Raw genomic sequence first — 13,450 nt, forward strand, 5'->3', positions numbered from 1 at the left:
GGTCACGAGTTCCTTTGCTTCACAGAAGGGAGGCTTGCATGCTGTCTGGAAAAACCTACACCTTCTGCTCAGGAGACGATTGCAGCTGACCATTGTTTGGTTTCATCAGCGTTATAAAAGCGAAGCCTTGTAGTTGACAGACTGTCAGATAATTTTCTTCACCACATCATCTTCCTGCCTTTTCCTGTTTGCCATCTTTTAGTGCTTCCATCCCACCTCATTTTAACCTGTAGCGCTTCCAGTCAGTTGGACTGTCATCTCCATCCCTTGCATGGTTTAGATTTAATGCAAATGCAAAGATTGGCTGGGATGGGAGCAGTAAATAGCTCTTATTGGGGGTGGGGTCGTATTGTCCTGAGCATATTTATTCCACCTTTGAGACGAAATCCCTCAGGTTCTCCTGGCTGGCCAGTATCATGGTGCTGCTGAGTGGAACTGAGGGCTGCTGCATCCTGGTTTTGCTTGATTAGCCAGTGTGTGATGCTGGAGGCAGCTTTGTTTAGTTGCTGAATGGACTGTTCCGCTGAGAGCACAGGAGGCGACGAGGAGCGGAGGAAGGTGGGGATGGAGAGAAGGGTGGAGTACTAAAGCAAGAGAGTGCTGAAAAAATTATTTAAAAAAACTTAAGGTGGAGAGATGTAAAAGGAGGTTGCAAGTGGATAAATGGGAGTGAAGAGAAGAGCTGAAGCAGATGGGGGGGAGAAATGAGAAGCGGATGGCGAGGATGAGGAGAAAAGAAGAAAGAAATGACCTCTCCTCCTGTGGAGAGGGAAGATAACTGTGAGTGTTTAGAAATGCTGAGGTGGACAGAAGCCATATCTTCCTCTACCACAGCACCTGCTCGTCTGCTGGGCCCCCACCATTCACCAGCCGACTTTCTATTGTGCGCACTTACGTGCGTATCCGCAAACACACGTCAACACGGACGGTGCAGCATTTCTGTTTCAGCCGTGAAATAAAAGAGAAAAAAAAAAGCTTTAAAACCCTGACATGACGAATCCCAAAGTCCCTGCAATGCCCTGCTTTTATACATCCACAGAGGGCTTTAATAGCTTTTTCTAAAATATGCAATATTTCCTTCCTGTAAACCTATGGGATTCAGGATCATTAAATACCTTTAAAATTCAGTCTAAAGGGCTGCTTAGAGATGGGCGTGGTCCATGAAGAGCATAAGGAGAAAAGATGCAAAACAAATTCTCCATATGAGAGTTTCTATTCTTTAGGATATTTTTTTTCTAAATTGCACATTTTTTGTGTTACTACTCTTCTGTGAGCAGCTCCCTGCTGTTATCACTTTATCAGCTTGAAGGGATGAGCTGTTTCACAGCTTTGTCTCCAGGTGAGTCTGAAGTGTGAACAGCGATAAGAAATTACTTTTGGCTGAAAGTATTCAGTTGGAGCTGCATGTTTTCACTGTTAACTAGCCTTCCAGTAACGGTTTCTGTGTGTGAACCCCAAACCTAATGCAAGAACCATACAGATTTCATTCAACAGCTGGGGAGGTTGATGCAGATAGACACTTTTTCACCTTTTGTAATGTCTTTAGTTCCACGTTTTCGCTGATGAATCAAATTCCTAAATGGGAAAGTATTTTTTTTCATTCAACAAATAATTAATTTTAATTTCTTAGCCCCCTTTGAGGATTTGTCCCCCACCCTTGATACTTGATGTACAGTTATGCTGATAATGATAGCAGTAAGTTTCTAAAAAGGTGATTCAATCTCAAAATTCTATAAAGAAATTCCACTTCAATGAATGCAAATTAATTGGAGATGCTGCACATTCTGATTCAAAGCAAAAAATGTAAAAGACCTTTTTTAATTTAATATGTCAGAAAAAGTAAATAAGTATGTTAAGAAAAAAGCAGTTTTGACACCTTTCTTTGCAAACTCAGAATGTATGTTTAGACTAAGAAATGCATTTTAACTTTCCTGAGAATCATAAATGAATATTTAGTTGCATAAACATGGTTTCTTCACATGCGTGGTAAATGCAGTTGACTAGCTTTTGTCACCGGTTATCAGCTACTGCAGCTCAGGACAATTTTACTACATTTCCTTTGCATCTCTTGTTTTCGCCTCATGAACAGCGTTTTTTTGTTTTTTTTATGCTTGCTGGTGTGTTTTTGCTCATTGTCTTGATTTAATTTCTTCTTCAGCATATAGCAACAAGACTTCTTCTAGTATTCTGATGTACCCATTCTTAGACTGATGAATGCTCCCTGGTATGTGATAAATGGGAGCAATAAAACAGTATGAAAAACATACGCCATGCTTCACACCATCCTTTACCGTCCTCACTGTGCACTGCGGCTTCAATTCAGTGTTTGCAGGACGTCTGACTCTCGTCACTCGACAAAATATTACACCATTTCTTTTTAGGCCAGTCAATGCGTTCTTGGCAAATCGTAGCTGCTTCAGCACATGCATTTTATTTAACAATGAGACTAGTTGCAAGGCTTCTTGCTGGTAGCTTAGCTTCACATAGACGTTATCTGGTTGTAACAGTGCTTACAGGAAATCTTAGATCTTCTCTAATCCTCCTGAAGCTGATGATTGGCTGAGCCTTTGCTGTATTGATTATTCTCCAATCCATTCACAAAGTTGATTTTTCTTCCTGGCCTTTCTGGTTGTGGCTGCCATCTTACAGCATTCTGTACCATTTCAGCTGATCAGTCTATCATTTTCTACACCTCATTAGGTTTTTCCCTCTTTTATTAACTTCTTAATTAAAGAAGGCTCTACTTCTGAAAAGTCTCTTGCCTTTCAGGGATAAATGTACAGCCAGCATTTGCAGCAACAGTTGCCTTGAACCTTAAAGTTCCACCTGTTTCACACCTATCTTTGTCACTCAATCACTCCCTCTAATTGAACTCACACCTTTCAGTAAATGATTGTGTTTGACTGAATCGGCAGTGTGAACATCATTCCTGTCGGATCTTTTGGTTTTCTATACCTTTACTAAACCTTTTAGAATCTTACCAGTTGTTAAGAAGTTGGAATTTTAAAAAACTGTACATTTATTAGCTTAGAGAGTTGTTTTTTTTTTTTTTTTTAACATATTGGCATCAGCAGATTAACTAGTACATTCCGCAGATGTGCTCCCTCCTTTTGCTATCCATTATTTATTTATTTTTTTGTTTATATATGTATATATTTTATATATATTTTATTTTATTGTGCCGAAAGGAAATCTGCAGCAAACGTCTGGAGTCGTTTAGACTAATTTCAAATATGTTGTATCACATTGGCCTTAAAGAAATCTTTAGTAGTTGATTTCTACTAAAGCTTATTATAAAGAAAGACCTGGAAAAACAAGTCAGAATTTCCGATATAGAAGATCCGTATGAAAAGACTTATGGTGACCCTCTCATTAAACGGACACGGCATACTAAACAATTTCTTTTTATAATAAATGGAACACAATATAAAAAAAAGGGAAGATATGGCCTTTCATTTAATCACCTACCTCAAAATGGCCTCTCCTATTAAAATTGCTGTACATCTCTCCTCCCACATGTTTGCAAGTGGATTCACAGGAAGTGCAGGTCTTCCAGTTTTTAGTGATAAACATCTCTACACTGTACCTGTTACACAACTTAAACCGTTCAAATGTGTTTAAAGATTTTTGTTTTGTTAAAAAAAACTTTCTAAATGCAACTGTCTGGGAATTCATCATACTACGCATTTGTAATTTTCATTATATGTTGTCCCTTTTGTTGACAACTTGTGCAAATGTTTACTTTAGTCTGACGAGATAATGTTGATACTATAGATGTTTTTTGTGTGAAATTGGTCCATTTGTCCACATATAAATTAGGTTATAGGCATTTGACATTTATTGGACCATGCCCATTGTGGGACAATAGAGGGATTTTCTATAAAAAAAATTTTTTTTCTTATTTTGTAGGAAAAACATTTTCCTTCGAGATGACTGTTTCTTGAAAAGCAAGTGTCTCACAGCATGAGCTGATATCTCTTGATTAAGTGGCTCTCCAATCTTGCACACATGGACGCTGATCATATGTCCCTCCCTATCATTTTAAAGCCCTACTGGTTGGCTGCCACCACATGTCAATCATTTTCAAAAATAGAGGCTGTTTATTTTACTCAATTCAACCTAATAGACAAGTGTTCACTTGTTCGGATAACAAGATAACAGATCTAAAAAAAACAAAAAAAAACACCCAACATAGCGACCAGAAATTCCAGTGGAATTCTATTTCCTTAGAAAAATCTTTATAGCTTTTATTTCTACAATTTTGACTGAAGAATAATAAGTTTTGATGTTTTACACCCCTATAAGAAGATTCTTTCAATTGGATACAAACTGATATTGGATTATTACAAACTAAAGGAGCCAACGCATGCTTGAAACCAACAAAACAAGTTAGGCAGTAAAGGAAAATATGTTCAGTGGTCATTAATACAAAAATCTATTTTTTGCATTTCTGTGATAACAAATCGGTAACAAAATGGCTACGTTCACACTGCAGCCTGAAGTGACCTAAATCCAATTTTTTTGCCCATGTTATCTGATCTTTTCTAATGCGACCCGTGTCTGAACGGCCAGGTCACATCCATCCGACCTGAACGCCATTAATACCCGACAAAGGTCACTATTCTGGGTCTTGCTATGAAGAAACGGCAAGAAACGCAACAAGCAGACGATGATGTGGAGAGCAGTATTTATGTTTAACCATCTTGAAAAGATTGTGTTTTTATGGTTGGGAAAGGTCGCTAGATGCGCTCCAGCACTACATTCATGTTTACTCCCGTAAACACGAAGCATGAAGCAAAAAATCGGATTTCACAAAAAAAATCGGAATTGAGCATCAAGTGTGAACGTAGCCAATGTGACTGCTATGATCGTAAAAAAATAAAAGGTTTTTACAAAGCTGGTAGTGACTGAAATGTGTATGACTAAAAATAAACCCATTAATATTTACAATTATTATTTTGCAAATATTAACACATGCACAGATAAGATCATATTCTTTGCACGTGTCGATTGCCTTGTGCATGTGTGGATCATATAGTTTGTGAATATTGAGACCCTTTCGGCTGCATACACTTTACGTTTACTCATAGTAGCAGTTGACATAGCTAAACATTTCACCTTAATTGACTTTGATATCAGTTACCTTTAGTTTGAGATAAATTCCACACAATTCATTATAAAATGCCAGAAAGTGCTTGAGACTGAAGGGTTGAGAGTCTTGTTTTAAATCTGTTTCTTTTGTCATTTATGTCCTAAATCGTATTCTCCTCTGAAAAAAGGAAGTCTTTAATTAACAAATGTTTATACATTAAGGACTTTTAATGGTTTCTCAGCGAGGTCTAATGAGTCTAATTATTTCTACTGTATATTAACAACCATATTATCCAGAAGGTCCTTTTTTAAGTCAGGTATTTTACTGATTACATTATCTTACTCTTCTTTCTTTTTAGCTATAAAATACTGAAGCTTTTAAACCGAATGTCGTTTGCTCAGTGCTGTTGCTCATGGAAACAAAAACAGATTGTAACATTTATTGAATGTAGTATTAAATGCATCTCCAGTTGTAATTTAACCGACTTCATCTCTTCTTTTGTTCGTTGCCCATCTGATGACGTACACTATATTGCCAAAAGTATTTGCTCACCTGCCTTGACTCACATATGAGCTTAAGTGACATCCCGTTCCTAATCCATAGGGTTCAATATGACGTCGGTCCACCCTTTGCAGCTAGAACAGCTTCAACTCTTCTGGGAAGGCTGTCCACAAGGTTTAGGAGTGTGTTTATGGGAATTTTTGACCATTCTTCCAGAAGCGCATTTGTGAGGTCGCACACTGATGTTGGACGAGAAGGCCTGGCTCTCAGTCTCCGCTCTAATTCATCCCAAAGGTGTTCTATCGGGTTGAGGTCAGGACTCTGTGCAGGCCAGTCAAGTTCATCCACACCAGACTCTGTCATCCATGTCTTTATGGACCTTGCTTTGTGCACTGGTGCACAGTCATGTTGGAAGAGGAAGGGGCCAGCTCCAAACTGTTCCCACAAAGTTGGGAGCATGGAATTGTCCAAAATGTCTTGGTATGCTGAAGCATTCAGAGTTCCTTTCACTGGAACTAAGGGGCCAAGCCCAGCTCCTGAAAAACAACCTCACACCATAATCCCCCCTCCACCAAACTTTACACTTGGCACAATGCAGTCAGACAAGTACCGTTCTCCTGGCAACCGCCAAACCCAGACCCGTCCATCAGATTGCCAGATGGAGAAGCGCGATTCGTCACTCCAGAGAACGCGTCTCCACTGCTCTAGAGTCCAGTGGCGGCGTGCTTTACACCACCGCATCCGACGCTTTGCATTGCACTTGGTGATGTATGGCTTGGATGCAGCTGCTCGACCATGGAAACCCATTCCATGAAGCTCTCTGCGCACTGTTCTTGAGCTAATCTGAAGGCCACATGAAGTTTGGAGGTCTGTAGTGATTGACTCTGCAGAAAGTTGGCGACCTCTTCGCACTATGCGCGTCAGCATCCGCTGACCCCGCTCCGTCAGTTTACGTGGCCTACCACTTCGTGGCTGAGTTGCTGTCGTTCCCAAACACTTCCATTTTCTTATAATACAGCTGACAGTTGACTGTGGAATATTTAGGAGCGAGGAAATTTCACGACTGGATTTGTTGCACAGGTGGCATCCTATCACAGTTCCACGCTGGAATTCACTGAGCTCCTGAGAGCGACCCATTCTTTCACAAATGTTTGTAAAAACAGTCTGCATGCCTAGGTGCTTGAATTTATACACCTGTGGCCATGGAAGTGATTGGAACACCTGATTCCAATAATTTGGATGGGTGAGCAAATACTTTTGGCAATATAGTGTATGTAATCAGCTTGAAATGGGGATGAGCACAGAAATTGCCGTACAATTTTCATTGCAGCCTGACACTGTTTTATATAACGTTTCTTTTTTTTTTTTCAACAACTTATTCAACTCAAGAGTAGATTTGTTGTACCTGCTGTGTGTGTTTGTGTTGTTGAGGAGATGGAAAAAAGCCTGCTGTGATTGCTGTCGGTCTTGGTGCATATCCTGTGCTCTGTTGGGCTGAACAAAAGGGACGAACGCTGAGATTTTTCTTAAATTCAGATTTTTAAAACCATAAAGTAAATATGACAAAGATAAGTCGCAACATTTTCACATCTGCTACACTTTCTTTCTTTTCTCCTTCTGTTAAGTGATTCCTTAATTGCCTCCACTCCTGAAATCTTGTAACTTCCTTTCCAAGCACCCCCCCCCCCCCCTTTTTTTTTTTTTTTTTTTTTTTAAATAAATGGGTCATTTAATAGATGATTGGATGAACACACTCCTGGACACGTTCAGTGAATATTTGAAATAAAGACGCTCCTTATCTCTCCTAGCAGAGACGCTGTCATGTGCTCGCATGCAGATGAATAATATATCGCACAAGTAGCCCCATTCGACTGGTCGCGAAGCTGACACGGGCCGTTGTACGCCGATCGTAACACAGCTGCGTTTGTGTGCGCGTGCTCTTCTGAGTGAAGGGATGTAAAGTCTCCAGGGGCCACAGTGATGAATGGGTGTGTTGTCACTAGTCAGGTCCAGCTGCTTTAGTGCCATCTTCATGCTGCATGTTCTCCTATTATACCACGCCGTCTGAATCTTTGCTGCCTCTGCCAGAGTGGGAGCATCGGTGGGTGGGTTTTTGCTTAATGTGGCTTGTATGAAACGGTTCCTTTGTGAGAGGGTGGTAAGCCGTTCCTGTGTGTGACAGCAAAGTGTTAACGCACTGATGTTTGAGTGATGTTTTAAAGCTGTGTGTCAGAATGGCAGACATTTATATGTACTTGCACACATCACTTGCATCTAATAAATCACCTAAGCTCTCTTCATCTGCATGGGTAATGCACGCGTCTTTGTCTCTGCGCTGGTAAAAGCAGGTTTCTGGTGTGAAAATGTGTAGCTGCTTCAGCATGTTGAGGAGTGAGCTTAGAAGAAACTGCTGTTAAAGCAAAAACCGAATTATTTGCCTACAGACATTTTTATGAGACTGTGACATGCACGTATAAATGTGTTTCCGCTAGACTGGCTGTGTGGTTTACATAGTGTATGTGATTTCAGAAAATCCATAATTCAGCTCCATATGTGATGCCATTTATTGCCGTTTCATGCATACTTCTTGGCAATTTATGCTTCCTTCAGCTCTGCTTAGACCTGCTTCATATCTTTAGGAATTGTATAGATTAATTTTTGGTTGGATGAAATAAAAATGCACCTGGCTTTTCTACAGTTTGAACCACTGAAAGTCTTTTTAATCAACTTAGACTTTTTTTAATTGAAATTAACAGCATCCATAATATTTTCTTCATTGGGTTTGGAACAACAGCATTAGTTTTTTAATTACTAACTAATCAAACTAATTGCTTTCCTCCTTTTAGCAACACAATGATGTGACTTATAATATAGTGCAGTCTGTACTGTGGAGAGAACAGCTTTTTAGAGCTTTTCTTTTGTTTGTCTCTTTAGTGCACGGGAAAAGCAGAGACCTTCTCCCAGTGAAGTGAGCTATACGTGATGCTGACTGGCTGAGGAAGCGTGAGGTGGGTTCACAGCACATTGCACATACAGACTGAGAGGGAAACAAGCAAAGTGATGTAAATTTAAATAGTTTTCTGCTTTCTACAGTTAAAGGCAATGTAAAGTGTAGATATTATCCACATTGCTTACAGGCAGCTTTAATCCAGTGAAGCACCTCGCATTGTTTCACCCTTCTACAGCCAGAAGGCTGCCAGCAGCTCAAGCCCCACCATCAGGGCACCACATATACTAAAGGGTCTCCAACCCTGGTCCTGGAGATCTAATGTCCTGCAGATTTCAGATGCATCCCTTGTCCAACATAGCTAATTCAAATGACATCTCTTCAGCATGCCATCAGGTTTGGCAAAGGCCTGGTAATGAGCCATTGTTTTGATGCAGCCGTTGTAGCAGGGATGCATCTAAAACCTGCAGGACAGTAGATCTTGAGGAACAGGGTTAGAGACCCCTGCTAGATTAATGTTTAATGTTTTCAGATATTTTGTCCATTTTAAATTAGATGGTGGAATTTACTTAAACTAATGTGTATGAAAAGCAGGGCTAAACAACATTTTTATTTTTCTGTAACACTGCAATATACGCTGCGGTATGAAAAAAATACAGGAATTTTCATCAGATGACTTGATTTTTCCGTCCTTATTGATCACTGCTGTGATCTTGTCTCTTTGTGAGTGCTGCAAGGCTTTTTTTTCCCCTTTTGAATTATTTTTTCTTTTAATGCTTGCTTTCATTGTGCTAGGGACCTGAGCATTTATTGTTTTGTTAATGCCAATGTGAATTTTTCTTTGAGTGCAAAAGTTTCTCCATGCCAAACTGAATAAGAAATATGATGATTGAAATTGAAATAGAGCGCATCTGCATAGTCTATCTCCTGCATTACAGGACCTGCGATGTGACCTCTGTGCACATGTACATTGTGATTGCAATTAGGGCTGCAACTAATGATTATTTTGCAAATCGATTAATGTGTCAATTAATCTGATAGCCAAAGGTTCCTTAAAGTAGACTTTTCATTAAATTAGACCAGATGAAACTAAAACTTTTCCACGTACCGTATTTTCACGACCATAAGGCGCACCGTACTAAAAGGCGCACTCTCAGTTATGTGTCCCATTTCTGTATTCAACACACACATAAGGCGCACCGGACTATAGGGCGCGTTTTTTATATACAGGCACATGTCCTCTACTACCTTTAAATACCTCTACTGCGTATTTAAAAATACAGTGGGGGCAAAACTGAGTATGACTGTGCTTTATTCATGTATTTATTAAAAAGTATTAATCAAACTTGGGAGCTGGCCATGAGACAGATACATCGCAGATGACACAGCGCTGTGATCACTCCTAAATTAACTTAAAATCCTGAAACCTGCCGACGGAATATGTTCGCTTTTATTGCCGGTATCCTGGTGCCTGCAGTTAAAATTATTTAGATGAAAAACACCTGCCAGCCACCGCGTGAACCCGGAGGCTGCCCAGCCTAGAGGCTGCTGATGAAAGGATTTCTCCTGTCGGCGCACCGCTGGTATGTGGGGGTCTGAGCGCCTCCGACAGAAATAGATAATCTGGATGAAATGACTGCAATTATTAAGTTTTCAGGTGGACTTTCTCACTTAAAAACATATTAAAACTACTTAATTCCCACTGATCACAGCCAATATAGCTGCAAGATTTAGATTATTTAGATGAAAAAACACCTGCCAGCCACCGCGCTGAAGAGGAGGAGACCCGCCCAGAGGCAGCTGTTGAATTAAGTTTTCAGGTAGAAAAATAGAGCGGGAGCAAAACTGAGTATGATTGTGCTTTATTAATGTATTTATTACAAAGTATTAATCAAAGTCATCATCCTGTTTCTGAATAAAACAGTTGCGCTAAATCAGACATGCCAATTTCCCCTTCTTCGCTGTCAGTCACTTTCCGTGCAGCGCGGCTCCTCAGAAATAATGCCTGCTTTTGCAAAAGCTTGTACAACAGAGCCAGCAGACACGTTAGTCCATCTACAATCCATCCGCAAACGGTGGCGTAACTTGCCCGGCGCTGCCTTCCACTTATCCTGAAACTGTGGTCTCCGTCTGTCATCCATTGCTCCCACGCCGCTCGCAGCCTTACTTTGAACGGCTGCTTCACACCGATGTCGAGCGGTTGAAGCTCCTTTGTCAGACCCCCCAGGATAACGGCGAGCACAGTATCCATTTGATTCACCTTTTTTTTCACATCGGCTGTGAGATGGGCACGCAGCGATGGTGATGCGTGGAAAAAATCACCTGGTCTCCTCACATAGGCTACACCTCCCTCAGCTACGCTTTCATCATCTCCTCATCCATCCAGCCTTTTCCATTTGCGTTAATATCATATGTCATCAGAGCGCTGTGTCTGTCTCGCTGTCAGCTCCCAGATCAGCTTCTCTGATTGGTTGATGCGGCGCGTCCAGCAGCAAAACTTCAATTTTTCCATCTCGAGCAGCAGCAGCGCGTTGGCGGTGCGTCAGATGCTTAAACGCTCCTGCTGCTCAAAACGCGCTGCAGGACCTTTTGCTGCACCTATACGCGCGTCAACCATTGACTTTGCATGTAAACTCGCTGCTTCTGCTGCACCTGCTGGGTCCGGTTCACACCGATGTCGAGCGGTTGAACAGCGAGCACAGGGTTAATTTGTTTCCCCATGTTTTTCACATCAGCTGTGAGATGGGCACGCATGGAGTTACATATTAACAGCGATGGTGATGAGTGGAAAAAAAACACCTGTTCTCCTTACATTCAGCCACTCTTTCATCATCTCCTCAATGAGGTGGTCTCAAAAGTCGCAGTTACAACACACATAGGGCGCACCGCACCATAGGGCGCACCGCACATTTTGAGGGAAAAAAAAGACGTTTAAGTGCGCCTTATAGTCGTGAAAATACGGTATATTGACAGATAAAACTTTTTTATCTTAAATGCAAAATGTTTATTTATTTTTTACAATCCTGGTATAATTACTGCTCTAAGTGAGTCACTCTGTCAGCTAAAGGCATGTTTTACAGTCTCTGTCCTCCAGTTAATGAGCAATCCATCATTAAATTAATTAATCTGATTGTTTCAGATCTAATTGCAATCCTCAGACAATATATTGTGCAGCCCTGATTTAAAAGTTTTATGACGGGAGATTTACTCACATTTGTTGACATTTTAGATCAGAACTGCATTTTTACTAGTTACTTAAACCAGTTACCTTTTCTGTAAGGTAACTTGTAACCATAACGGGTTACTTTTGTTGAACAATCATGACCAAGACGTCTGAAATCCAAGTTCTCACTTAGATGCCAAACTAAAGGGGTCTGGCCTGACTGGGAGTGAATCCCATTTACTAAACAAACACTTTTAACTGCTGAACCATTTCTTTTTAACTTCACCGTATCCATCCCTGTTATATTTGTCAAGAGAGGGAAATGTTGTAGAAAACGTCCTTGTAGCTCTTGAAAAGAGGAACCTGGCATTGGTATGAATCAGTCCTTGTAGATCTGATGACAAATGTAAATATTTTCTAAGTCAACATATTTTTGAAGACTCTGTTATCAATATAATGTCTAAAATATAATCTTTGACATCAGTATAAACTATTGCAAAGATGATAGAATAATTCCTGATTTAAAATGTTTTCGTCCTTTCTAAATAAAGACCGAAGCTTGTTTAAGTAAGTGAAGAGAAGATAATACTGGTATTCTGAATAATAATGGTTTATTCCACTTTTATTTTGAAAAACAAATATGGCTCTTTGATGTTGTTAATTCATTAGCTGTCACCTTTCAGTCCTTTCACAGCTTGTATCATGTTTTTTATGATTTACCTTTGGTGATGAGCTCCAAGGGTCTTCTTAAATTCAGATCTAAGTCAAGACTCGGTTTAAGCTTCTCCTAATTATTACTTCCACACAAAATTATTATTATTATTTTTTTTTAAAGGAATACTTTAAAACTAAATGTGTAATTCATTTTGGTTTGAACTACACGTAAAAACAGTGATTGTTCAGTGATCAAGAAGTTGTTTTCTATAAGAAAAGATACCTTAATCTTTAATTTATTTGCTTCATCTGTTTTGTTTTAGTGTGGAAAGCCGTTAGCAGTTCAGGTTATGGTAAAAAAAAAAAAGCTGCAGCAGCCAGCTTCCATTGTTAAGAGACCAGGACACACATGCACACTCACCTCCTTTCTCTTCTTCAGGGATCTAAATGGGAATCTGACTGGAGGTAAACATGTCATTGCTTTAAGCAGTCCAGCAAACAGTCAGTCTGACAGACCAGTTAATGGGGAGATGAAAGGATAGGGTTTAATAAGGAGCGCTGGAGAAAATGCTGGGATATATTCAAACAAGGCAACATTTACTATTCTGTAGAAAATGTCAGATTGTGTTCAAATTAGCCAAGTTATTCCTTCCAGCGTCTTTTCTCTTTAAAGTGTTCTTCAGTTATAACCCCCTGGATTTGCCAAGAGTTTTATGTTTTTGCTCGTATCGTTGAGGTGAGGGCTTCACTTCAAACCTGAACATCAGAGCGGATTGTGGGATTGGGGCCAGAGGCACGACACTAACTAAAGAAACCAGAAGGTTATTGGACTCGAGGAGTGGCTGCAGTTACAGAAATCAATGTCACTGGTGTTTTCCGAGATGCTTTAATCTAAGCGAAGTTGTTTCTGTGATAGAATTTCTATTGCTGTACTACAACCTTCAGTAAGTGACTCAGCTTTTTGAAGCTTTTCATGTTTTTTTTTTGCTCCTGCATCGGCCGTAAGTCTCTTGAGTGCAATAAAAACAAGGCTTTATCTGGCTTAATTCGTTTATTCCTTTCTTTCCGGCCTCTTTTTTTTTCTGCCTTCCTC

The 13,450-nt window shown here is 40.0% G+C and overlaps 1 protein-coding gene across 2 annotated transcripts in view; it reads left to right on the forward strand.

The window, feature by feature from the left end:
- Window positions 1-13,450, forward strand: part of arhgap35a (Rho GTPase activating protein 35a) — a 104,323-nt gene that overhangs the window by 26,877 nt on the left and 63,996 nt on the right. Inside the window, exon 2 of one of the 2 annotated variants that reach the window (XM_038298575.1) lies at window positions 8,528-8,601. The exons of the other annotated variant lie outside the window; for it this stretch is intronic. The gene's annotated coding sequence lies outside the window, so the exon portion shown is untranslated. The remainder of the gene's footprint in view (window positions 1-8,527; window positions 8,602-13,450) is intronic. 2 annotated transcript variants of the gene reach the window in all.

Source organism: Cyprinodon tularosa, unplaced genomic scaffold, assembly GCF_016077235.1.
Source record: "Cyprinodon tularosa strain WSP-4 unplaced genomic scaffold, ASM1607723v1 ctg41, whole genome shotgun sequence".
In the NCBI taxonomy this organism is placed as follows: domain Eukaryota; kingdom Metazoa; phylum Chordata; class Actinopteri; order Cyprinodontiformes; family Cyprinodontidae; genus Cyprinodon; species Cyprinodon tularosa.